The sequence below is a fragment of the Paroedura picta genome, chromosome 1, assembly GCF_049243985.1.
Source record: "Paroedura picta isolate Pp20150507F chromosome 1, Ppicta_v3.0, whole genome shotgun sequence".
Taxonomy (NCBI): domain Eukaryota; kingdom Metazoa; phylum Chordata; class Lepidosauria; order Squamata; family Gekkonidae; genus Paroedura; species Paroedura picta.
The window spans coordinates 190,752,736-190,774,648 of record NC_135369.1 but is presented as its reverse complement, the minus strand read 5'-3'; positions in this window follow the sequence as shown (position 1 = coordinate 190,774,648).

Sequence of the window (21,913 nt, the reverse complement as noted above, 5' to 3'; positions counted from 1 at the left end):
CCAAAAAACCAATACAACGCCCACCCGGAACAATATATAAAGCTAAACGAACCGTTCACTGGGTACTTATCCGTACGAAAATCCCTATTGATTTACTTGTTTTTAAAAGGAAATAAAATGTGAAAAAAATATTTCTACATCCCATGGCCTTTCCCAACCATTTAAATTTTACTCTTACAGGTCTAACACTTCCGAAAAAACAATACAACGCCCACCCGGAACAATGTATAAAGCTAAACAAACCGTTCACTGGGCACCTATCCGTACGAAAAACCCTATTGATTTACCTGTTTTTACAAGGAAATAAAATGTGAAAAAAATATTTCTACATCCCATGGCCTTTCCCAACCATTTAAAATTTTCTCTTACAGGTCTAACACTTCCGAAAAAACAATACAACGCCCACCCGGAACAATGTATAAAGCTAAACAAACCGTTCACTGGGCACTTATCCGTACGAAAAACCCTATTGATTTACCTGTTTTTACAAGGAAATAAAATGTGAAAAAAATATTTCTACATCCCATGGCCTTTCCCAACCATTTAAATTTTTTTCTTACAGGTCGAACGCTTACGAAAAACCAATACAACGCCCACCCGGAACAATATATAAAGCTAAACGAACCGTTCACTGGGTACATATCCGTACGAAAATCCCTATTGATTTACCTGTTTTTACAAGGAAGTAAATGTGAAAAAAATATTTCTACATCCCATGGCCTTTCCCAAACATTTACATTTTTTTCTTACAGGTCTAACGCTTCCGAAAAACAAATACAACGCCCACCCAGAACAATATATAAAGCTAAACGAACCGTTCACTGGGTACATATCCGTACGAAAATCCCTATTGATTTTCCAGTTTTTATTAGGAAGTAAAATGTGAAAAAAATATTTCTACATCCCATGGCCTTTCCCAACCACTTACATTTTTTTCTTACAGGTCTAACACTTCCAAAAAACCAATACAACGCCCACCCGGAGCAATATATAAAGCTAAACGAACCGTTCACTGGGTAATTATCCGTACGAAAATCCCTATTGATATACCTGTTTTTAAAAGGAAATAAAATGTGAAAAAAATATTTCTACATCCCATGGCCTTTCCCAACCATTTAAATTTTTCTCTTACAGGTCTAACACTTCCAAAAAAACCAATACAACGCCCACCCGGAACAATATATAAAGCTAAACGAACCGTTCACTGGGTAATTATCCGTACGAAAATCCCTATTGATTTACCTGTTTTTAAAAGGAAATAAAATGTGAAAAAAATATTTCTACATCCCATGGCCTTTACCAACCATTTAAATTTTTCTCTTAAAGGTCTAACACTTCTGAAAAACCAATACAACGCCCACCCGGAACAATATATAAAGCTAAACGAACCGTTCACTGGGTACTTATCCGTACGAAAAACCCTATTGATTTACCTGTTTTTACAAGGAAGTAAATGTGAAAAAAATATTTCTACATCCCATGGCCTTTCCCAACCATTTAAATTTTTCTCTTACAGGTCTAACACTTCCGAAAAACCAATACAACGCCCACCCGGAACAATATATAAAGCTAAACGAACCGTTCACTGGGTACTTATCCGTACGAAAAACCCTATTGATTTACCTGTTTTTACAAGGAAGTATATGTGAAAAAAATATTTCAACATCCCATGGCCTTTCCCAACCATTTAAATTTTTCTCTTACAGGTCTAACACTTCCGAAAAACCAAAACAACGCCCACCCGGAACAATATATAAAGCTAAACGAACCGTTCACTGGGCACTTATCCGTACGAAAAACCCTATTGATTTACCTGTTTTTACAAGGAAATAAAATGTGAAAAAAATATTTCTACATCCCATGGCCTTTCCCAACCATTTAAATTTTTCTCTTACAGGTCTAACACTTCCGAAAAACCAAAACAACGCCCACCCGGAACAATATATAAAGCTAAACGAACGGTTCACTGGGTACTTATCCGTACGAAAATCCCTATTGATTTTCCTGTTTTTACAAGGAAGTAAAATGTGAAAAAAATATTTCTACATCCCATGGCCTTTCCCAACCATTTTAATTTTTCTCTTACAGGTCTAACACTTCCGAAAAAACAATACAACGCCCACCCGGAACAATATATAAAGCTAAACGAACGGTTCACTGGGTACTTATCCGTACGAAATACCCTATTGATTTACCTGTTTTTACAAGGAAGTAAATGTGAAAAAAATATTTCTACATCCCATGGCCTTTCCCAACCATTTAAATTTTTCTCTTACAGGTCTAACACTTCTGAAAAACCAAAACAACGCCCACCCGGAACAATATATAAAGCTAAACGAACGGTTCACTGGGTACTTATCCGTACGAAAATCCCTATTGATTTTCCTGTTTTTACAAGGAAGTAAAATGTGAAAAAATATTTCTACATCCCATGGCCTTTCCCAGCCATTTAAAATTTTCTCTTACAGGTCTAACACTTCCGAAAAAACAATACAACGCCCACCCGGAACAATGTATAAAGCTAAACAAACCGTTCACTGGGCACTTATCCGTACGAAAAACCCTATTGATTTACCTGTTTTTACAAGGAAATAAAATGTGAAAAAAATATTTCTACATCCCATGGCCTTTCCCAACCATTTAAATTTTTTTCTTACAGGTCTAACGCTTCCGAAAAACCAATACAACGCCCACCCGGAACAATATATAAAGCTAAACGAACCGTTCACTGGGTACATATCCGTACGAAAATCCCTATTGATTTTCCTGTTTTTATAAGGAAGTAAAATGTGAAAAAAATATTTCTACATCCCATGGCCTTTCCCAACCATTTAAATTTTTCTCTTACAGGTCTAACACTTCTGAAAAACCAATACAACGCCCACCCGGAACAATACATAAAGCTAAACGAACCGTTCACTGGGTACTTATCCGTACGAAAAACCCTATTGATTTACCTGTTTTTACAAGGAAGTAAATGTGAAAAAAATATTTCTACATCCCATGGCCTTTCCCAACCATTTAAATTTTTCTCTTACAGGTCTAACACTTCTGAAAAACCAAAACAACGCCCACCCGGCACAATACATAAAGCTAAACGAACCGTTCACTGGGTACATATCCGTACGAAAATCCCTATTGATTTTCCTGTTTTTATAAGGAAGTAAAATGTGAAAAAATTATTTCTACATCCCATGGCCTTTCCCAACCATTTAAATTTTTCTCTTACATGTCTAACACTTCCAAAAAACCAATACAACGCCCACCCGGAACAATATATAAAGCTAAGCGAACCGTTCACTGGGTAATTATCCGTACGAAAATCCCTATTGATTTACCTGTTTTTAAAAGGAAATAAAATGTGAAAAAAATATTTCTACATCCCATGGCCTTTCCCAGCCATTTAAATTTTTCTCTTACAGGTCTAACACTTCCGAAAAAACAATACAACGCCCACCCGGAACAATGTATAAAGCTAAACGAACCGTTCACTGGGTACTTATCCGTACGAAAAACCCTATTGATTTACCTGTTTTTACAAGGAAGTAAATGTGAAAAAAATATTTCTACATCCCATGGCCTTTCCCAACCATTTAAATTTTTCTCTTACAGGTCTAACACTTCCAAAAAACCAATACAACGCCCACCCGGAACAATATATAAAGCTAAACGAACCGTTCACTGGGTACTTATCCGTACGAAAATCCCTATTGATTTACTTGTTTTTAAAAGGAAATAAAATGTGAAAAAAATATTTCTACATCCCATGGCCTTTCCCAACCATTTAAATTTTTCTCTTACAGGTCTAACACTTCTGAAAAACCAATACAACGCCCACCCGGAACAATATATAAAGCTAAACGAACCGTTCACTGGGTACTTATCCGTACGAAAAACCCTATTGATTTACCTGTTTTTACAAGGAAGTAAATGTGAAAAAAATATTTCTACATCCCATGGCCTTTCCCAACCATTTAAATTTTTCTCTTACAGGTCTAACACTTCCGAAAAACCAATACAACGCCCACCCGGAACTATATATCAAGCTAAACGAACCGTTCACTGGGTACTTATCTGTATGAAAATCCCTATCGATTTTCCTGTTTTTACAAGGAAGTAAAATGTGAAAAAAATATTTCTACATCCCATGGCCTTTCCCAACCATTTAAATTTTTCTCTTACAGGTCTAACACTTCCGAAAAAACAATACAACGCCCACCCGGAACAATGTATAAAGCTAAACAAACCGTTCACTGGGCACTTATCCGTACGAAAATCCCTATTGATTTACCTGTTTTTAAAAGGAAATAAAATGTGAAAAAAATATTTCTACATCCCATGGCCTTTCCCAACCATTTAAATTTTTCTCTTACAGGTCTAACACTTCCGAAAAACCAATACAACGCCCACCCGGAACAATGTATAAAGCTAAACAAACCGTTCACTGGGCACTTATCCGTACGAAAAACCCTATTGATTTACCTGTTTTTACAAGGAAATAAAATGTGAAAAAAATATTTCTACATCCCATGGCCTTTCCCAACCATTTAAACTTTTCTCTTACAGGTCTAACACTTCCGAAAAAACAATACAACGCCCACCCGGAACAATGTATAAAGCTAAACAAACCGTTCACTGGGCACGTATCCGTACGAAAAACCCTATTGATTTACCTGTTTTTACAAGTAAATAAAATGTGAAAAAAATATTTCTACATCCCATGGCCTTTCCCAACCATTTAAATTTTTTTCTTACAGGTCGAACGCTTACGAAAAACCAATACAACGCCCACCCGGAACAATGTATAAAGCTAAACAAACCGTTCACTGGGCACTTATCCGTACGAAAAACCCTATTGATTTACCTGTTTTTACAAGGAAATAAAATGTGAAAAAAATATTTCTACATCCCATGGCCTTTCCCAACCATTTAAACTTTTCTCTTACAGGTCTAACACTTCCGAAAAAACAATACAACGCCCACCCGGAACAATGTATAAAGCTAAACAAACCGTTCACTGGGCACGTATCCGTACGAAAATCCCTATTGATATACCTGTTTTTAAAAGGAAATAAAATGTGAAAAAAATATTTCTACATCCCATGGCCTTTCCCAACCATTTAAATTTTTCTCTTACAGGTCTAACACTTCCAAAAAAACCAATACAACGCCCACCCGGAACAATATATAAAGCTAAACGAACCGTTCACTGGGTAATTATCCGTACGAAAATCCCTATTGATTTACCTGTTTTTAAAAGGAAATAAAATGTGAAAAAAATATTTCTACATCCCATGGCCTTTACCAACCATTTAAATTTTTCTCTTAAAGGTCTAACACTTCTGAAAAACCAATACAACGCCCACCCGGAACAATATATAAAGCTAAACGAACCGTTCACTGGGTACTTATCCGTACGAAAAACCCTATTGATTTACCTGTTTTTACAAGGAAGTAAATGTGAAAAAAATATTTCTACATCCCATGGCCTTTCCCAACCATTTAAATTTTTCTCTTACAGGTCTAACACTTCCGAAAAACCAATACAACGCCCACCCGGAACAATATATAAAGCTAAACGAACCGTTCACTGGGTACTTATCCGTACGAAAAACCCTATTGATTTACCTGTTTTTACAAGGAAGTATATGTGAAAAAAATATTTCAACATCCCATGGCCTTTCCCAACCATTTAAATTTTTCTCTTACAGGTCTAACACTTCCGAAAAACCAAAACAACGCCCACCCGGAACAATATATAAAGCTAAACGAACCGTTCACTGGGCACTTATCCGTACGAAAAACCCTATTGATTTACCTGTTTTTACAAGGAAATAAAATGTGAAAAAAATATTTCTACATCCCATGGCCTTTCCCAACCATTTAAATTTTTCTCTTACAGGTCTAACACTTCCGAAAAACCAAAACAACGCCCACCCGGAACAATATATAAAGCTAAACGAACGGTTCACTGGGTACTTATCCGTACGAAAATCCCTATTGATTTTCCTGTTTTTACAAGGAAGTAAAATGTGAAAAAAATATTTCTACATCCCATGGCCTTTCCCAACCATTTTAATTTTTCTCTTACAGGTCTAACACTTCCGAAAAAACAATACAACGCCCACCCGGAACAATATATAAAGCTAAACGAACGGTTCACTGGGTACTTATCCGTACGAAATACCCTATTGATTTACCTGTTTTTACAAGGAAGTAAATGTGAAAAAATATTTCTACATCCCATGGCCTTTCCCAACCATTTAAATTTTTCTCTTACAGGTCTAACACTTCCAAAAAACCAATACAACGCCCACCCGGAACAATATATAAAGCTAAACGAACCGTTCACTGGGTACATATCCGTACGAAAATCCCTATTGATTTTCCTGTTTTTATAAGGAAGTAAAATGTGAAAAAAATATTTCTACATCCCATGGCCTTTCCCAACCATTTAAATTTTTCTCTTACAGGTCTAACACTTCTGAAAAACCAATACAACGCCCACCCGGAACAATACATAAAGCTAAACGAACCGTTCACTGGGTACTTATCCGTACGAAAAACCCTATTGATTTACCTGTTTTTACAAGGAAGTAAATGTGAAAAAAATATTTCTACATCCCATGGCCTTTCCCAACCATTTAAATTTTTCTCTTACAGGTCTAACACTTCTGAAAAACCAAAACAACGCCCACCCGGCACAATACATAAAGCTAAACGAACCGTTCACTGGGTACATATCCGTACGAAAATCCCTATTGATTTTCCTGTTTTTATAAGGAAGTAAAATGTGAAAAAATTATTTCTACATCCCATGGCCTTTCCAAACCATTTAAATTTTTCTCTTACATGTCTAACACTTCCAAAAAACCAATACAACGCCCACCCGGAACAATATATAAAGCTAAGCGAACCGTTCACTGGGTAATTATCCGTACGAAAATCCCTATTGATTTACCTGTTTTTAAAAGGAAATAAAATGTGAAAAAAATATTTCTACATCCCATGGCCTTTCCCAGCCATTTAAATTTTTCTCTTACAGGTCTAACACTTCCGAAAAAACAATACAACGCCCACCCGGAACAATGTATAAAGCTAAACGAACCGTTCACTGGGTACTTATCCGTACGAAAAACCCTATTGATTTACCTGTTTTTACAAGGAAGTAAATGTGAAAAAAATATTTCTACATCCCATGGCCTTTCCCAACCATTTAAATTTTTCTCTTACAGGTCTAACACTTCCAAAAAACCAATACAACGCCCACCCGGAACAATATATAAAGCTAAACGAACCGTTCACTGGGTACTTATCCGTACGAAAATCCCTATTGATTTACTTGTTTTTAAAAGGAAATAAAATGTGAAAAAAATATTTCTACATCCCATGGCCTTTCCCAACCATTTAAATTTTTCTCTTACAGGTCTAACACTTCTGAAAAACCAATACAACGCCCACCCGGAACAATATATAAAGCTAAACGAACCGTTCACTGGGTACTTATCCGTACGAAAAACCCTATTGATTTACCTGTTTTTACAAGGAAGTAAATGTGAAAAAAATATTTCTACATCCCATGGCCTTTCCCAACCATTTAAATTTTTCTCTTACAGGTCTAACACTTCCGAAAAACCAATACAACGCCCACCCGGAACTATATATAAAGCTAAACGAACCGTTCACTGGGTACTTATCTGTATGAAAATCCCTATCGATTTTCCTGTTTTTACAAGGAAGTAAAATGTGAAAAAAATATTTCTACATCCCATGGCCTTTCCCAACCATTTAAATTTTTCTCTTACAGGTCTAACACTTCCGAAAAAACAATACAACGCCCACCCGGAACAATGTATAAAGCTAAACAAACCGTTCACTGGGCACTTATCCGTACGAAAATCCCTATTGATTTACCTGTTTTTAAAAGGAAATAAAATGTGAAAAAAATATTTCTACATCCCATGGCCTTTCCCAACCATTTAAATTTTTCTCTTACAGGTCTAACACTTCCGAAAAACCAATACAACGCCCACCCGGAACAATGTATAAAGCTAAACAAACCGTTCACTGGGCACTTATCCGTACGAAAAACCCTATTGATTTACCTGTTTTTACAAGGAAATAAAATGTGAAAAAAATATTTCTACATCCCATGGCCTTTCCCAACCATTTAAACTTTTCTCTTACAGGTCTAACACTTCCGAAAAAACAATACAACGCCCACCCGGAACAATGTATAAAGCTAAACAAACCGTTCACTGGGCACGTATCCGTACGAAAAACCCTATTGATTTACCTGTTTTTACAAGTAAATAAAATGTGAAAAAAATATTTCTACATCCCATGGCCTTTCCCAACCATTTAAATTTTTTTCTTACAGGTCGAACGCTTACGAAAAACCAATACAACGCCCACCCGGAACAATGTATAAAGCTAAACAAACCGTTCACTGGGCACTTATCCGTACGAAAAACCCTATTGATTTACCTGTTTTTACAAGGAAATAAAATGTGAAAAAAATATTTCTACATCCCATGGCCTTTCCCAACCATTTAAACTTTTCTCTTACAGGTCTAACACTTCCGAAAAAACAATACAACGCCCACCCGGAACAATGTATAAAGCTAAACAAACCGTTCACTGGGCACGTATCCGTACGAAAATCCCTATTGATATACCTGTTTTTAAAAGGAAATAAAATGTGAAAAAAATATTTCTACATCCCATGGCCTTTCCCAACCATTTAAATTTTTCTCTTACAGGTCTAACACTTCCAAAAAAACCAATACAACGCCCACCCGGAACAATATATAAAGCTAAACGAACCGTTCACTGGGTAATTATCCGTACGAAAATCCCTATTGATTTACCTGTTTTTAAAAGGAAATAAAATGTGAAAAAAATATTTCTACATCCCATGGCCTTTACCAACCATTTAAATTTTTCTCTTAAAGGTCTAACACTTCTGAAAAACCAATACAACGCCCACCCGGAACAATATATAAAGCTAAACGAACCGTTCACTGGGTACTTATCCGTACGAAAAACCCTATTGATTTACCTGTTTTTACAAGGAAGTAAATGTGAAAAAAATATTTCTACATCCCATGGCCTTTCCCAACCATTTAAATTTTTCTCTTACAGGTCTAACACTTCCGAAAAACCAATACAACGCCCACCCGGAACAATATATAAAGCTAAACGAACCGTTCACTGGGTACTTATCCGTACGAAAAACCCTATTGATTTACCTGTTTTTACAAGGAAGTATATGTGAAAAAAATATTTCAACATCCCATGGCCTTTCCCAACCATTTAAATTTTTCTCTTACAGGTCTAACACTTCCGAAAAACCAAAACAACGCCCACCCGGAACAATATATAAAGCTAAACGAACCGTTCACTGGGCACTTATCCGTACGAAAAACCCTATTGATTTACCTGTTTTTACAAGGAAATAAAATGTGAAAAAAATATTTCTACATCCCATGGCCTTTCCCAACCATTTAAATTTTTCTCTTACAGGTCTAACACTTCCGAAAAACCAAAACAACGCCCACCCGGAACAATATATAAAGCTAAACGAACGGTTCACTGGGTACTTATCCGTACGAAAATCCCTATTGATTTTCCTGTTTTTACAAGGAAGTAAAATGTGAAAAAAATATTTCTACATCCCATGGCCTTTCCCAACCATTTTAATTTTTCTCTTACAGGTCTAACACTTCCGAAAAAACAATACAACGCCCACCCGGAACAATATATAAAGCTAAACGAACGGTTCACTGGGTACTTATCCGTACGAAATACCCTATTGATTTACCTGTTTTTACAAGGAAGTAAATGTGAAAAAAATATTTCTACATCCCATGGCCTTTCCCAACCATTTAAATTTTTCTCTTACAGGTCTAACACTTCTGAAAAACCAAAACAACGCCCACCCGGAACAATATATAAAGCTAAACGAACGGTTCACTGGGTACTTATCCGTACGAAAATCCCTATTGATTTTCCTGTTTTTACAAGGAAGTAAAATGTGAAAAAATATTTCTACATCCCATGGCCTTTCCCAGCCATTTAAAATTTTCTCTTACAGGTCTAACACTTCCGAAAAAACAATACAACGCCCACCCGGAACAATGTATAAAGCTAAACAAACCGTTCACTGGGCACTTATCCGTACGAAAAACCCTATTGATTTACCTGTTTTTACAAGGAAATAAAATGTGAAAAAAATATTTCTACATCCCATGGCCTTTCCCAACCATTTAAATTTTTTTCTTACAGGTCTAACGCTTCCGAAAAACCAATACAACGCCCACCCGGAACAATATATAAAGCTAAACGAACCGTTCACTGGGTACATATCCGTACGAAAATCCCTATTGATTTTCCTGTTTTTATAAGGAAGTAAAATGTGAAAAAAATATTTCTACATCCCATGGCCTTTCCCAACCATTTAAATTTTTCTCTTACAGGTCTAACACTTCTGAAAAACCAATACAACGCCCACCCGGAACAATACATAAAGCTAAACGAACCGTTCACTGGGTACTTATCCGTACGAAAAACCCTATTGATTTACCTGTTTTTACAAGGAAGTAAATGTGAAAAAAATATTTCTACATCCCATGGCCTTTCCCAACCATTTAAATTTTTCTCTTACAGGTCTAACACTTCTGAAAAACCAAAACAACGCCCACCCGGCACAATACATAAAGCTAAACGAACCGTTCACTGGGTACATATCCGTACGAAAATCCCTATTGATTTTCCTGTTTTTATAAGGAAGTAAAATGTGAAAAAATTATTTCTACATCCCATGGCCTTTCCCAACCATTTAAATTTTTCTCTTACATGTCTAACACTTCCAAAAAACCAATACAACGCCCACCCGGAACAATATATAAAGCTAAGCGAACCGTTCACTGGGTAATTATCCGTACGAAAATCCCTATTGATTTACCTGTTTTTAAAAGGAAATAAAATGTGAAAAAAATATTTCTACATCCCATGGCCTTTCCCAGCCATTTAAATTTTTCTCTTACAGGTCTAACACTTCCGAAAAAACAATACAACGCCCACCCGGAACAATGTATAAAGCTAAACGAACCGTTCACTGGGTACTTATCCGTACGAAAAACCCTATTGATTTACCTGTTTTTACAAGGAAGTAAATGTGAAAAAAATATTTCTACATCCCATGGCCTTTCCCAACCATTTAAATTTTTCTCTTACAGGTCTAACACTTCCAAAAAACCAATACAACGCCCACCCGGAACAATATATAAAGCTAAACGAACCGTTCACTGGGTACTTATCCGTACGAAAATCCCTATTGATTTACTTGTTTTTAAAAGGAAATAAAATGTGAAAAAAATATTTCTACATCCCATGGCCTTTCCCAACCATTTAAATTTTTCTCTTACAGGTCTAACACTTCTGAAAAACCAATACAACGCCCACCCGGAACAATATATAAAGCTAAACGAACCGTTCACTGGGTACTTATCCGTACGAAAAACCCTATTGATTTACCTGTTTTTACAAGGAAGTAAATGTGAAAAAAATATTTCTACATCCCATGGCCTTTCCCAACCATTTAAATTTTTCTCTTACAGGTCTAACACTTCCGAAAAACCAATACAACGCCCACCCGGAACTATATATAAAGCTAAACGAACCGTTCACTGGGTACTTATCTGTATGAAAATCCCTATCGATTTTCCTGTTTTTACAAGGAAGTAAAATGTGAAAAAAATATTTCTACATCCCATGGCCTTTCCCAACCATTTAAATTTTTCTCTTACAGGTCTAACACTTCCGAAAAAACAATACAACGCCCACCCGGAACAATGTATAAAGCTAAACAAACCGTTCACTGGGCACTTATCCGTACGAAAATCCCTATTGATTTACCTGTTTTTAAAAGGAAATAAAATGTGAAAAAAATATTTCTACATCCCATGGCCTTTCCCAACCATTTAAATTTTTCTCTTACAGGTCTAACACTTCCGAAAAACCAATACAACGCCCACCCGGAACAATGTATAAAGCTAAACAAACCGTTCACTGGGCACTTATCCGTACGAAAAACCCTATTGATTTACCTGTTTTTACAAGGAAATAAAATGTGAAAAAAATATTTCTACATCCCATGGCCTTTCCCAACCATTTAAACTTTTCTCTTACAGGTCTAACACTTCCGAAAAAACAATACAACGCCCACCCGGAACAATGTATAAAGCTAAACAAACCGTTCACTGGGCACGTATCCGTACGAAAAACCCTATTGATTTACCTGTTTTTACAAGTAAATAAAATGTGAAAAAAATATTTCTACATCCCATGGCCTTTCCCAACCATTTAAATTTTTTTCTTACAGGTCGAACGCTTACGAAAAACCAATACAACGCCCACCCGGAACAATGTATAAAGCTAAACAAACCGTTCACTGGGCACTTATCCGTACGAAAAACCCTATTGATTTACCTGTTTTTACAAGGAAATAAAATGTGAAAAAAATATTTCTACATCCCATGGCCTTTCCCAACCATTTAAACTTTTCTCTTACAGGTCTAACACTTCCGAAAAAACAATACAACGCCCACCCGGAACAATGTATAAAGCTAAACAAACCGTTCACTGGGCACGTATCCGTACGAAAAACCCTATTGATTTACCTGTTTTTACAAGTAAATAAAATGTGAAAAAAATATTTCTACATCCCATGGCCTTTCCCAACCATTTAAATTTTTTTCTTACAGGTCGAACGCTTACGAAAAACCAATACAACGCCCACCCGGAACAATATATAAAGCTAAACGAAACGTTCACAGGGTACATATCCGTACGAAAATCCCTATTGATTTACCTGTTTTTAAAAGGAAATAAAATGTGAAAAAAATATTTCTACATCCCATGGCCTTTCCCAACCATTTAAATTTTTCTCTTACAGGTCTAACACTTCTGAAAAACCAATACAACGCCCACCCGGAACAATATATAAAGCTAAACGAACCGTTCACTGGGTACTTATCCGTACGAAAAACCCTATTGATTTACCTGTTTTTACAAGGAAGTAAATGTGAAAAAAATATTTCTACATCCCATGGCCTTTCCCAACCATTTAAATTTTTCTCTTACAGGTCTAACACTTCTGAAAAACCAATACAACGCCCACCCGGAACAATATATAAAGCTAAACGAACCGTTCACTGGGTACTTATCCGTACGAAAAACCCTATTGATTTACCTGTTTTTACAAGGAAGTAAATGTGAAAAAAATATTTCTACATCCCATGGCCTTTCCCAACCATTTAAATTTTTCTCTTACAGGTCTAACACTTCTGAAAAACCAATACAACGCCCACCCGGAACAATACATAAAGCTAAACGAACCGTTCACTGGGTACTTATCCGTACGAAAAACCCTATTGATTTACCTGTTTTTACAAGGAAGTAAATGTGAAAAAAATATTTCTACATCCCATGGCCTTTCCCAACCATTTAAATTTTTCTCTTACAGGTCTAACACTTCTGAAAAACCAAAACAACGCCCACCCGGCACAATACATAAAGCTAAACGAACCGTTCACTGGGTACATATCCGTACGAAAATCCCTATTGATTTTCCTGTTTTTATAAGGAAGTAAAATGTGAAAAAATTATTTCTACATCCCATGGCCTTTCCCAACCATTTAAATTTTTCTCTTACATGTCTAACACTTCCAAAAAACCAATACAACGCCCACCCGGAACAATATATAAAGCTAAGCGAACCGTTCACTGGGTAATTATCCGTACGAAAATCCCTATTGATTTACCTGTTTTTAAAAGGAAATAAAATGTGAAAAAAATATTTCTACATCCCATGGCCTTTCCCAGCCATTTAAATTTTTCTCTTACAGGTCTAACACTTCCGAAAAAACAATACAACGCCCACCCGGAACAATGTATAAAGCTAAACGAACCGTTCACTGGGTACTTATCCGTACGAAAAACCCTATTGATTTACCTGTTTTTACAAGGAAGTAAATGTGAAAAAAATATTTCTACATCCCATGGCCTTTCCCAACCATTTAAATTTTTTTCTTACAGGTCGAACGCTTACGAAAAACCAATACAACGCCCACCCGGAACAATATATAAAGCTAAACGAACCGTTCACTGGGTACATATCCGTACGAAAATCCCTATCGATTTTCCTGTTTTTATAAGGAAGTAAAATGTGAAAAAAATATTTCTACATCCCATGGCCTTTCCCAACCATTTAAATTTTTCTCTTACAGGTCTAACACTTCTGAAAAACCAATACAACGCCCACCCGGAACAATATATAAAGCTAAACGAACCGTTCACTGGGTACTTATCCGTACGAAAAACCCTATTGATTTACCTGTTTTTACAAGGAAGTAAATGTGAAAAAAATATTTCTACATCCCATGGCCTTTCCCAACCATATAAATTTTTCTCTTACAGGTCTAACACTTCCAAAAAACCAATACAACGCCCAACCGGAACAATATATAAAGCTAAACGAACCGTTCACTGGGTACTTATCCGTACGAAAATCCCTATTGATTTACCTGTTTTTAAAAGGAAATAAAATGTGAAAAAAATATTTCTACATCCCATGGCCTTTCCCAACCATTTAAATTTTTCTCTTACAGGTCTAACACTTCTGAAAAACCAATACAACGCCCACCCGGAACAATATATAAAGCTAAACGAACCGTTCACTGGGTACTTATCCGTACGAAAAACCCTATTGATTTACCTGTTTTTACAAGGAAGTAAATGTGAAAAAAATATTTCTACATCCCATGGCCTTTCCCAACCATTTAAATTTTTCTCTTACAGGTCTAACACTTCCGAAAAACCAATACAACGCCCACCCGGAACAATATATAAAGCTAAATGAACCGTTCACTGGGTACTTATCTGTATGAAAATCCCTATCGATTTTCCTGTTTTTACAAGGAAGTAAAATGTGAAAAAAATATTTCTACATCCCATGGCCTTTCCCAACCATTTAAATTTTTCTCTTACAGGTCTAACACTTCCGAAAAAACAATACAACGCCCACCCGGAACAATGTATAAAGCTGAACAAACCGTTCACTGGTCACTTATCCGTACGAAAAACCCTATTGATTTACCTGTTTTTACAAGGAAATAAAATGTGAAAAAAATATTTCTACATCCCATGGCCTTTCCCAACCATTTAAATTTTTTTCTTACAGGTCGAACGCTTACGAAAAACCAATACAAAGCCCACCCAGAACAATATATAAAGCTAAACGAACCGTTCACTGGGTACATATCCGTACGAAAATCCCTATTGATTTTCCTGTTTTTATAAGGAAGTAAAATGTGAAAAAAATATTTCTACATCCCATGGCCTTTCCCAACCATTTAAATTTTTCTCTTACAGGTCTAACACTTCCGAAAAACCAATACAACGCCCACCCGGAACAATATATAAAGCTAAACGAACCGTTCACTGGGTACTTATCCGTACGAAAAACCCTATTGATTTACCTGTTTTTACAAGGAAATAAAATGTGAAAAAAATATTTCTACATCCCATGGCCTTTCCCAACCATTTAAATTTTTCTCTTACAGGTCTAACACTTCCGAAAAACCAAAACAACGCCCACCCGGAACAATATATAAAGCTAAACGAACCGTTCACTGGGCACTTATCCGTACGAAAAACCCTATTGATTTACCTGTTTTTACAAGGAAATAAAACGTGAAAAAAATATTTCTACATCCCATGGCCTTTCCCAACCATTTAAATTTTTCTCTTACAGGTCTAACACTTCCAAAAAACCAATACAACGCCCACCCGGAACAATATATAAAGCTAAACGAACGGTTCACTGGGTACTTATCCGTACGAAAATCCCTATTGATTTTCCTGTTTTTACAAGGAAGTAAAATGTGAAAAAAATATTTCTACATCCCATGGCCTTTCCCAACCATTTAAATTTTTCTCTTACAGGTCTAACACTTCCGAAAAAACAATACAACGCCCACCCGGAACAATATATAAAGCTAAACGAACGGTTCACTGGGTACTTATCCGTACGAAAAACCCTATTGATTTACCTGTTTTTACAAGGAAGTAAATGTGAAAAAAATATTTCTACATCCCATGGCCTTTCCCAACCATTTAAATTTTTCTCTTACAGGTCTAACACTTCCGAAAAACCAATACAACGCCCACCCGGAAGAATATATAAAGATAAACGAACCGTTCACTGGGTACTTATCCGTATGAAAATCCCTATCGATTTTCCTGTTTTTACAAGGAAGTAAAATGTGAAAAAAATATTTCTACATCCCATGGCCTTTCCCAACCATTTAAAATTTTCTCTTACAGGTCTAACACTTCCGAAAAAACAATACAACGCCCACCCGGAACAATGTATAAAGCTGAACAAACCGTTCACTGGGCACTTATCCGTACGAAAAACCCTATTGATTTACCTGTTTTTACAAGGAAATAAAATGTGAAAAAAATATTTCTACATCCCATGGCCTTTCCCAACCATTTAAAATTTTCTCTTACAGGTCTAACACTTCCGAAAAAACAATACAACGCCCACCCGGAACAATGTATAAAGCTAAAGAAACCGTTCACTGGTCACTTATCCGTACGAAAAACCCTATTGATTTACCTGTTTTTACAAGGAAATAAAATGTGAAAAAAATATTTCTACATCCCATGGCCTTTCCCAACCATTTAAATTTTTTTCTTACAGGTCGAACGCTTACGAAAAACCAATACAACGCCCACCCAGAACAATATATAAAGCTAAACGAACCGTTCACTGGGTACATATCCGTACGAAAATCCCTATTGATTTTCCTGTTTTTATAAGGAAGTAAAATGTGAAAAAAATATTTCTACATCCCATGGCCTTTCCCAACCATTTAAATTTTTCTCTTACAGGTCTAACACTTCCGAAAAACCAATACAACGCCCACCCGGAACAATATATAAAGCTAAACGAACCGTTCACTGGGTACTTATCCGTACGAAAAACCCTATTGATTTACCTGTTTTTACAAGGAAATAAAATGTGAAAAAAATATTTCTACATCCCATGGCCTTTCCCAACCATTTAAATTTTTCTCTTACAGGTCTAACACTTCCGAAAAACCAAAACAACGCCCACCCGGAACAATATATAAAGCTAAACGAACCGTTCACTGGGCACTTATCCGTACGAAAAACCCTATTGATTTACCTGTTTTTACAAGGAAATAAAACGTGAAAAAAATATTTCTACATCCCATGGCCTTTCCCAACCATTTAAATTTTTCTCTTACAGGTCTAACACTTCCAAAAAACCAATACAACGCCCACCCGGAACAATATATAAAGCTAAACGAACGGTTCACTGGGTACTTATCCGTACGAAAATCCCTATTGATTTTCCTGTTTTTACAAGGAAGTAAAATGTGAAAAAAATATTTCTACATCCCATGGCCTTTCCCAACCATTTAAATTTTTCTCTTACAGGTCTAACACTTCCGAAAAAACAATACAACGCCCACCCGGAACAATATATAAAGCTAAACGAACGGTTCACTGGGTACTTATCCGTACGAAAAACCCTATTGATTTACCTGTTTTTACAAGGAAGTAAATGTGAAAAAAATATTTCTACATCCCATGGCCTTTCCCAACCATTTAAATTTTTCTCTTACAAGTTTAACACTTCCGAAAAACCAATACAACGCCCACCCGGAAGAATATATAAAGATAAACGAACCGTTCACTGGGTACTTATCCGTATGAAAATCCCTATCGATTTTCCTGTTTTTACAAGGAAGTAAAATGTGAAAAAAATATTTCTACATCCCATGGCCTTTCCCAACCATTTAAATTTTTCTCTTACAGGTCTAACACTTCCGAAAAAACAATACAACGCCCACCCGGAACAATGTATAAAGCTAAACAAACCGTTCACTGGGTACATATCCGTACGAAAATCCCTATTGATTTTCCTGTTTTTATAAGGAAGTAAAATGTGAAAAAAATATTTCTACATCCCATGGCCTTTCCCAACCATTTAAATTTTTCTCTTACAGGTCTAACACTTCTGAAAAACCAATACAACGCCCACCCGGAACAATATATAAAGCTAAACGAACTGTTCACTGGGTACTTATCCGTACGAAAAACCCTATTGATTTACCTGTTTTTACAAGGAAGTAAATGTGAAAAAAATATTTCTACATCCCATGGCCTTACCCAACCATTTAAATTTTTCTCTTACAGGTCTAACACTTCTGAAAAACCAAAACAACGCCCACCCGGCACAATATATAAAGCTAAACGAACCGTTCACCGGGTACATATCCGTACGAAAATCCCTATTGATTTTGCTGTTTTTATAAGGAAGTAAAATGTGAAAAAATATTTCTACATCCCATGGCCTTTCCCAACCATTTAAATTTTTCTCTTACATGTCTAACACTTCCAAAAAACCAATACAACGCCCACCCGGAACAATATATAAAGCTAAGCGAACCGTTCACTGGGTAATTATCTGTACGAAAAACCCTATTGATTTACCTGTTTTTACAAGGAAGTAAATGTGAAAAAAATATTTCTACATCCCATGGCCTTTCCCAACCATTTAAATTTTTCTCTTACAGGTCTAACACTTCCGAAAAACCAATACAACGCCCACCCGGAACAATATATAAAGCTAAACGAACCGTTCACTGGGTACTTATCCGTACGAAAAACCCTATTGATTTACCTGTTTTTACAAGGAAATAAAATGTGAAAAAAATATTTCTACATCCCATGGCCTTTCCCAACCATTTAAATTTTTCTCTTACAGGTCTAACACTTCCGAAAAACCAAAACAACGCCCACCCGGAACAATATATAAAGCTAAACGAACCGTTCACTGGGCACTTATCCGTACGAAAAACCCTATTGATTTACCTGTTTTAACAAGGAAATAAAACGTGAAAAAAATATTTCTACATCCCATGGCCTTTCCCAACCATTTAAATTTTTCTCTTACAGGTCTAACACTTCTGAAAAACCAAAACAACGCCCACCCGGAACAATATATAAAGCTAAACGAACGGTTCACTGGGTACTTATCCGTACGAAAAACCCTATTGATTTACCTGTTTTTACAAGGAAGTAAATGTGAAAAAAATATTTCTACATCCCATGGCCTTTCCCAACCATTTAAATTTTTCTCTTACAGGTCTAACACTTCCGAAAAACCAATACAACGCCCACCCGGAAGAATATATAAAGATAAACAAACCGTTCACTGGGTACTTATCCGTATGAAAATCCCTATCGATTTTCCTGTTTTTACAAGGAAGTAAAATGTGAAAAAAATATTTCTACATCCCATGGCCTTTCCCAACCATTTAAATTTTTCTCTTACAGGTCTAACACTTCCGAAAAAACAATACAACGCCCACCCGGAACAATGTATAAAGCTAAACAAACCGTTCACTGGGTACATATCCGTACGAAAATCCCTATTGATTTTCCTGTTTTTATAAGGAAGTAAAATGTGAAAAAAATATTTCTACATCCCATGGCCTTTCCCAACCATTTAAATTTTTCTCTTACAGGTCTAACACTTCTGAAAAACCAATACAACGCCCACCCGGAACAATATATAAAGCTAAACGAACTGTTCACTGGGTACTTATCCGTACGAAAAACCCTATTGATTTACCTGTTTTTACAAGGAAGTAAATGTGAAAAAAATATTTCTACATCCCATGGCCTTTCCCAACCATTTAAATTTTTCACTTACAGGTCTAACACTTCTGAAAAACCAAAACAACGCCCACCCGACACAATATATAAAGCTAAACGAACCGTTCACCGGGTACATATCCGTACGAAAATCCCTATTGATTTTGCTGTTTTTATAAGGAAGTAAAATGTGAAAAAATATTTCTACATCCCATGGCCTTTCCCAACCATTTAAATTTTTCTCTTACATGTCTAACACTTCCAAAAAACCAATACAACGCCCACCCGGAACAATATATAAAGCTAAGCGAACCGTTCACTGGGTAATTATCCGTACGAAAAACCCTATTGATTTACCTGTTTTTACAAGGAAGTAAATGTGAAAAAAATATTTCTACATCCCATGGCCTTTCCCAACCATTTAAATTTTTCTCTTACAGGTCTAACACTTCCGAAAAACCAATACAACGCCCACCCGGAACAATATATAAAGCTAAACGAACCGTTCACTGGGTACTTATCCGTACGAAAAACCCTATTGATTTACCTGTTTTTACAAGGAAATAAAATGTGAAAAAAATATTTCTACATCCCATGGCCTTTCCCAACCATTTAAATTTTTCTCTTACAGGTCTAACACTTCCGAAAAACCAAAACAACGCCCACCCGGAACAATATATAAAGCTAAACGAACCGTTCACTGGGCACTTATCCGTACGAAAAACCCTATTGATTTACCTGTTTTTACAAGGAAGTAAAATGTGAAAAAAATATTTCTACATCCCATGGCCTTTCCCAACCATTTAAATTTTTCTCTTACAGGTCTAACACTTCCGAAAAAACAATACAACGCCCACCCGGAACAATATATAAAGCTAAACGAACGGTTCACTGGGTACTTATCCGTACGAAAAACCCTATTGATTTACCTGTTTTTACAAGGAAGTAAATGTGAAAAAAATATTTCTACATCCCATGGCCTTTCCCAACCATTTAAATTTTTCTCTTACAGGTCTAACACTTCCGAAAAACCAATACAACGCCCATCCGGAAGAATATATAAAGATAAACGAACCGTTCACTGGGTACTTATCCGTATGAAAATCCCTATCGATTTTCCTGTTTTTACAAGGAAGTAAAATGTGAAAAAAATATTTCTACATCCCATGGCCTTTCCCAACCATTTAAATTTTTCTCTTACAGGTCTAACACTTCCGAAAAAACAATACAACGCCCACCCGGAACAATGTATAAAGCTAAACAAACCGTTCACTGGGTACATATCCGTACGAAAATCCCTATTGATTTTCCTGTTTTTATAAGGAAGTAAAATGTGAAAAAAATATTTCTACATCCCATGGCCTTTCCCAACCATTTAAATTTTTCTCTTACAGGTCTAACACTTCTGAAAAACCAATACAACGCCCACCCAGAACAATATATAAAGCTAAACGAACTGTTCACTGGGTACTTATCCGTACGAAAAACCCTATTGATTTACCTGTTTTTACAAGGAAGTAAATGTGAAAAAAATATTTCTACATCCCATGGCCTTTCCCAACCATTTAAATTTTTCTCTTACAGGTCTAACACTTCCGAAAAACCAATACAACGCCCACCCGGAAGAATATATAAAGATAAACGAACCGTTCACTGGGTACTTATCCGTATGAAAATCCCTATCGATTTTCCTGTTTTTACAAGGAAGTAAAATGTGAAAAAAATATTTCTACATCCCATGGCCTTTCCCAACCATTTAAATTTTTCTCTTACAGGTCTAACACTTCCGAAAAAACAATACAACGCCCACCCGGAACAATGTATAAAGCTAAACAAACCGTTCACTGGGTACATATCCGTACGAAAATCCCTATTGATTTTCCTGTTTTTATAAGGAAGTAAAATGTGAAAAAAATATTTCTACATCCCATGGCCTTTCCCAACCATTTAAATTTTTCTCTTACAGGTCTAACACTTCTGAAAAACCAATACAACGCCCACCCGGAACAATATATAAAGCTAAACGAACTGTTCACTGGGTACTTATCCGTACGAAAAACCCTATTGATTTACCTGTTTTTACAAGGAAATAAAATGTGAAAAAAATATTTCTACATCCCATGGCCTTTCCCAACCATTTAAATTTTTCTCT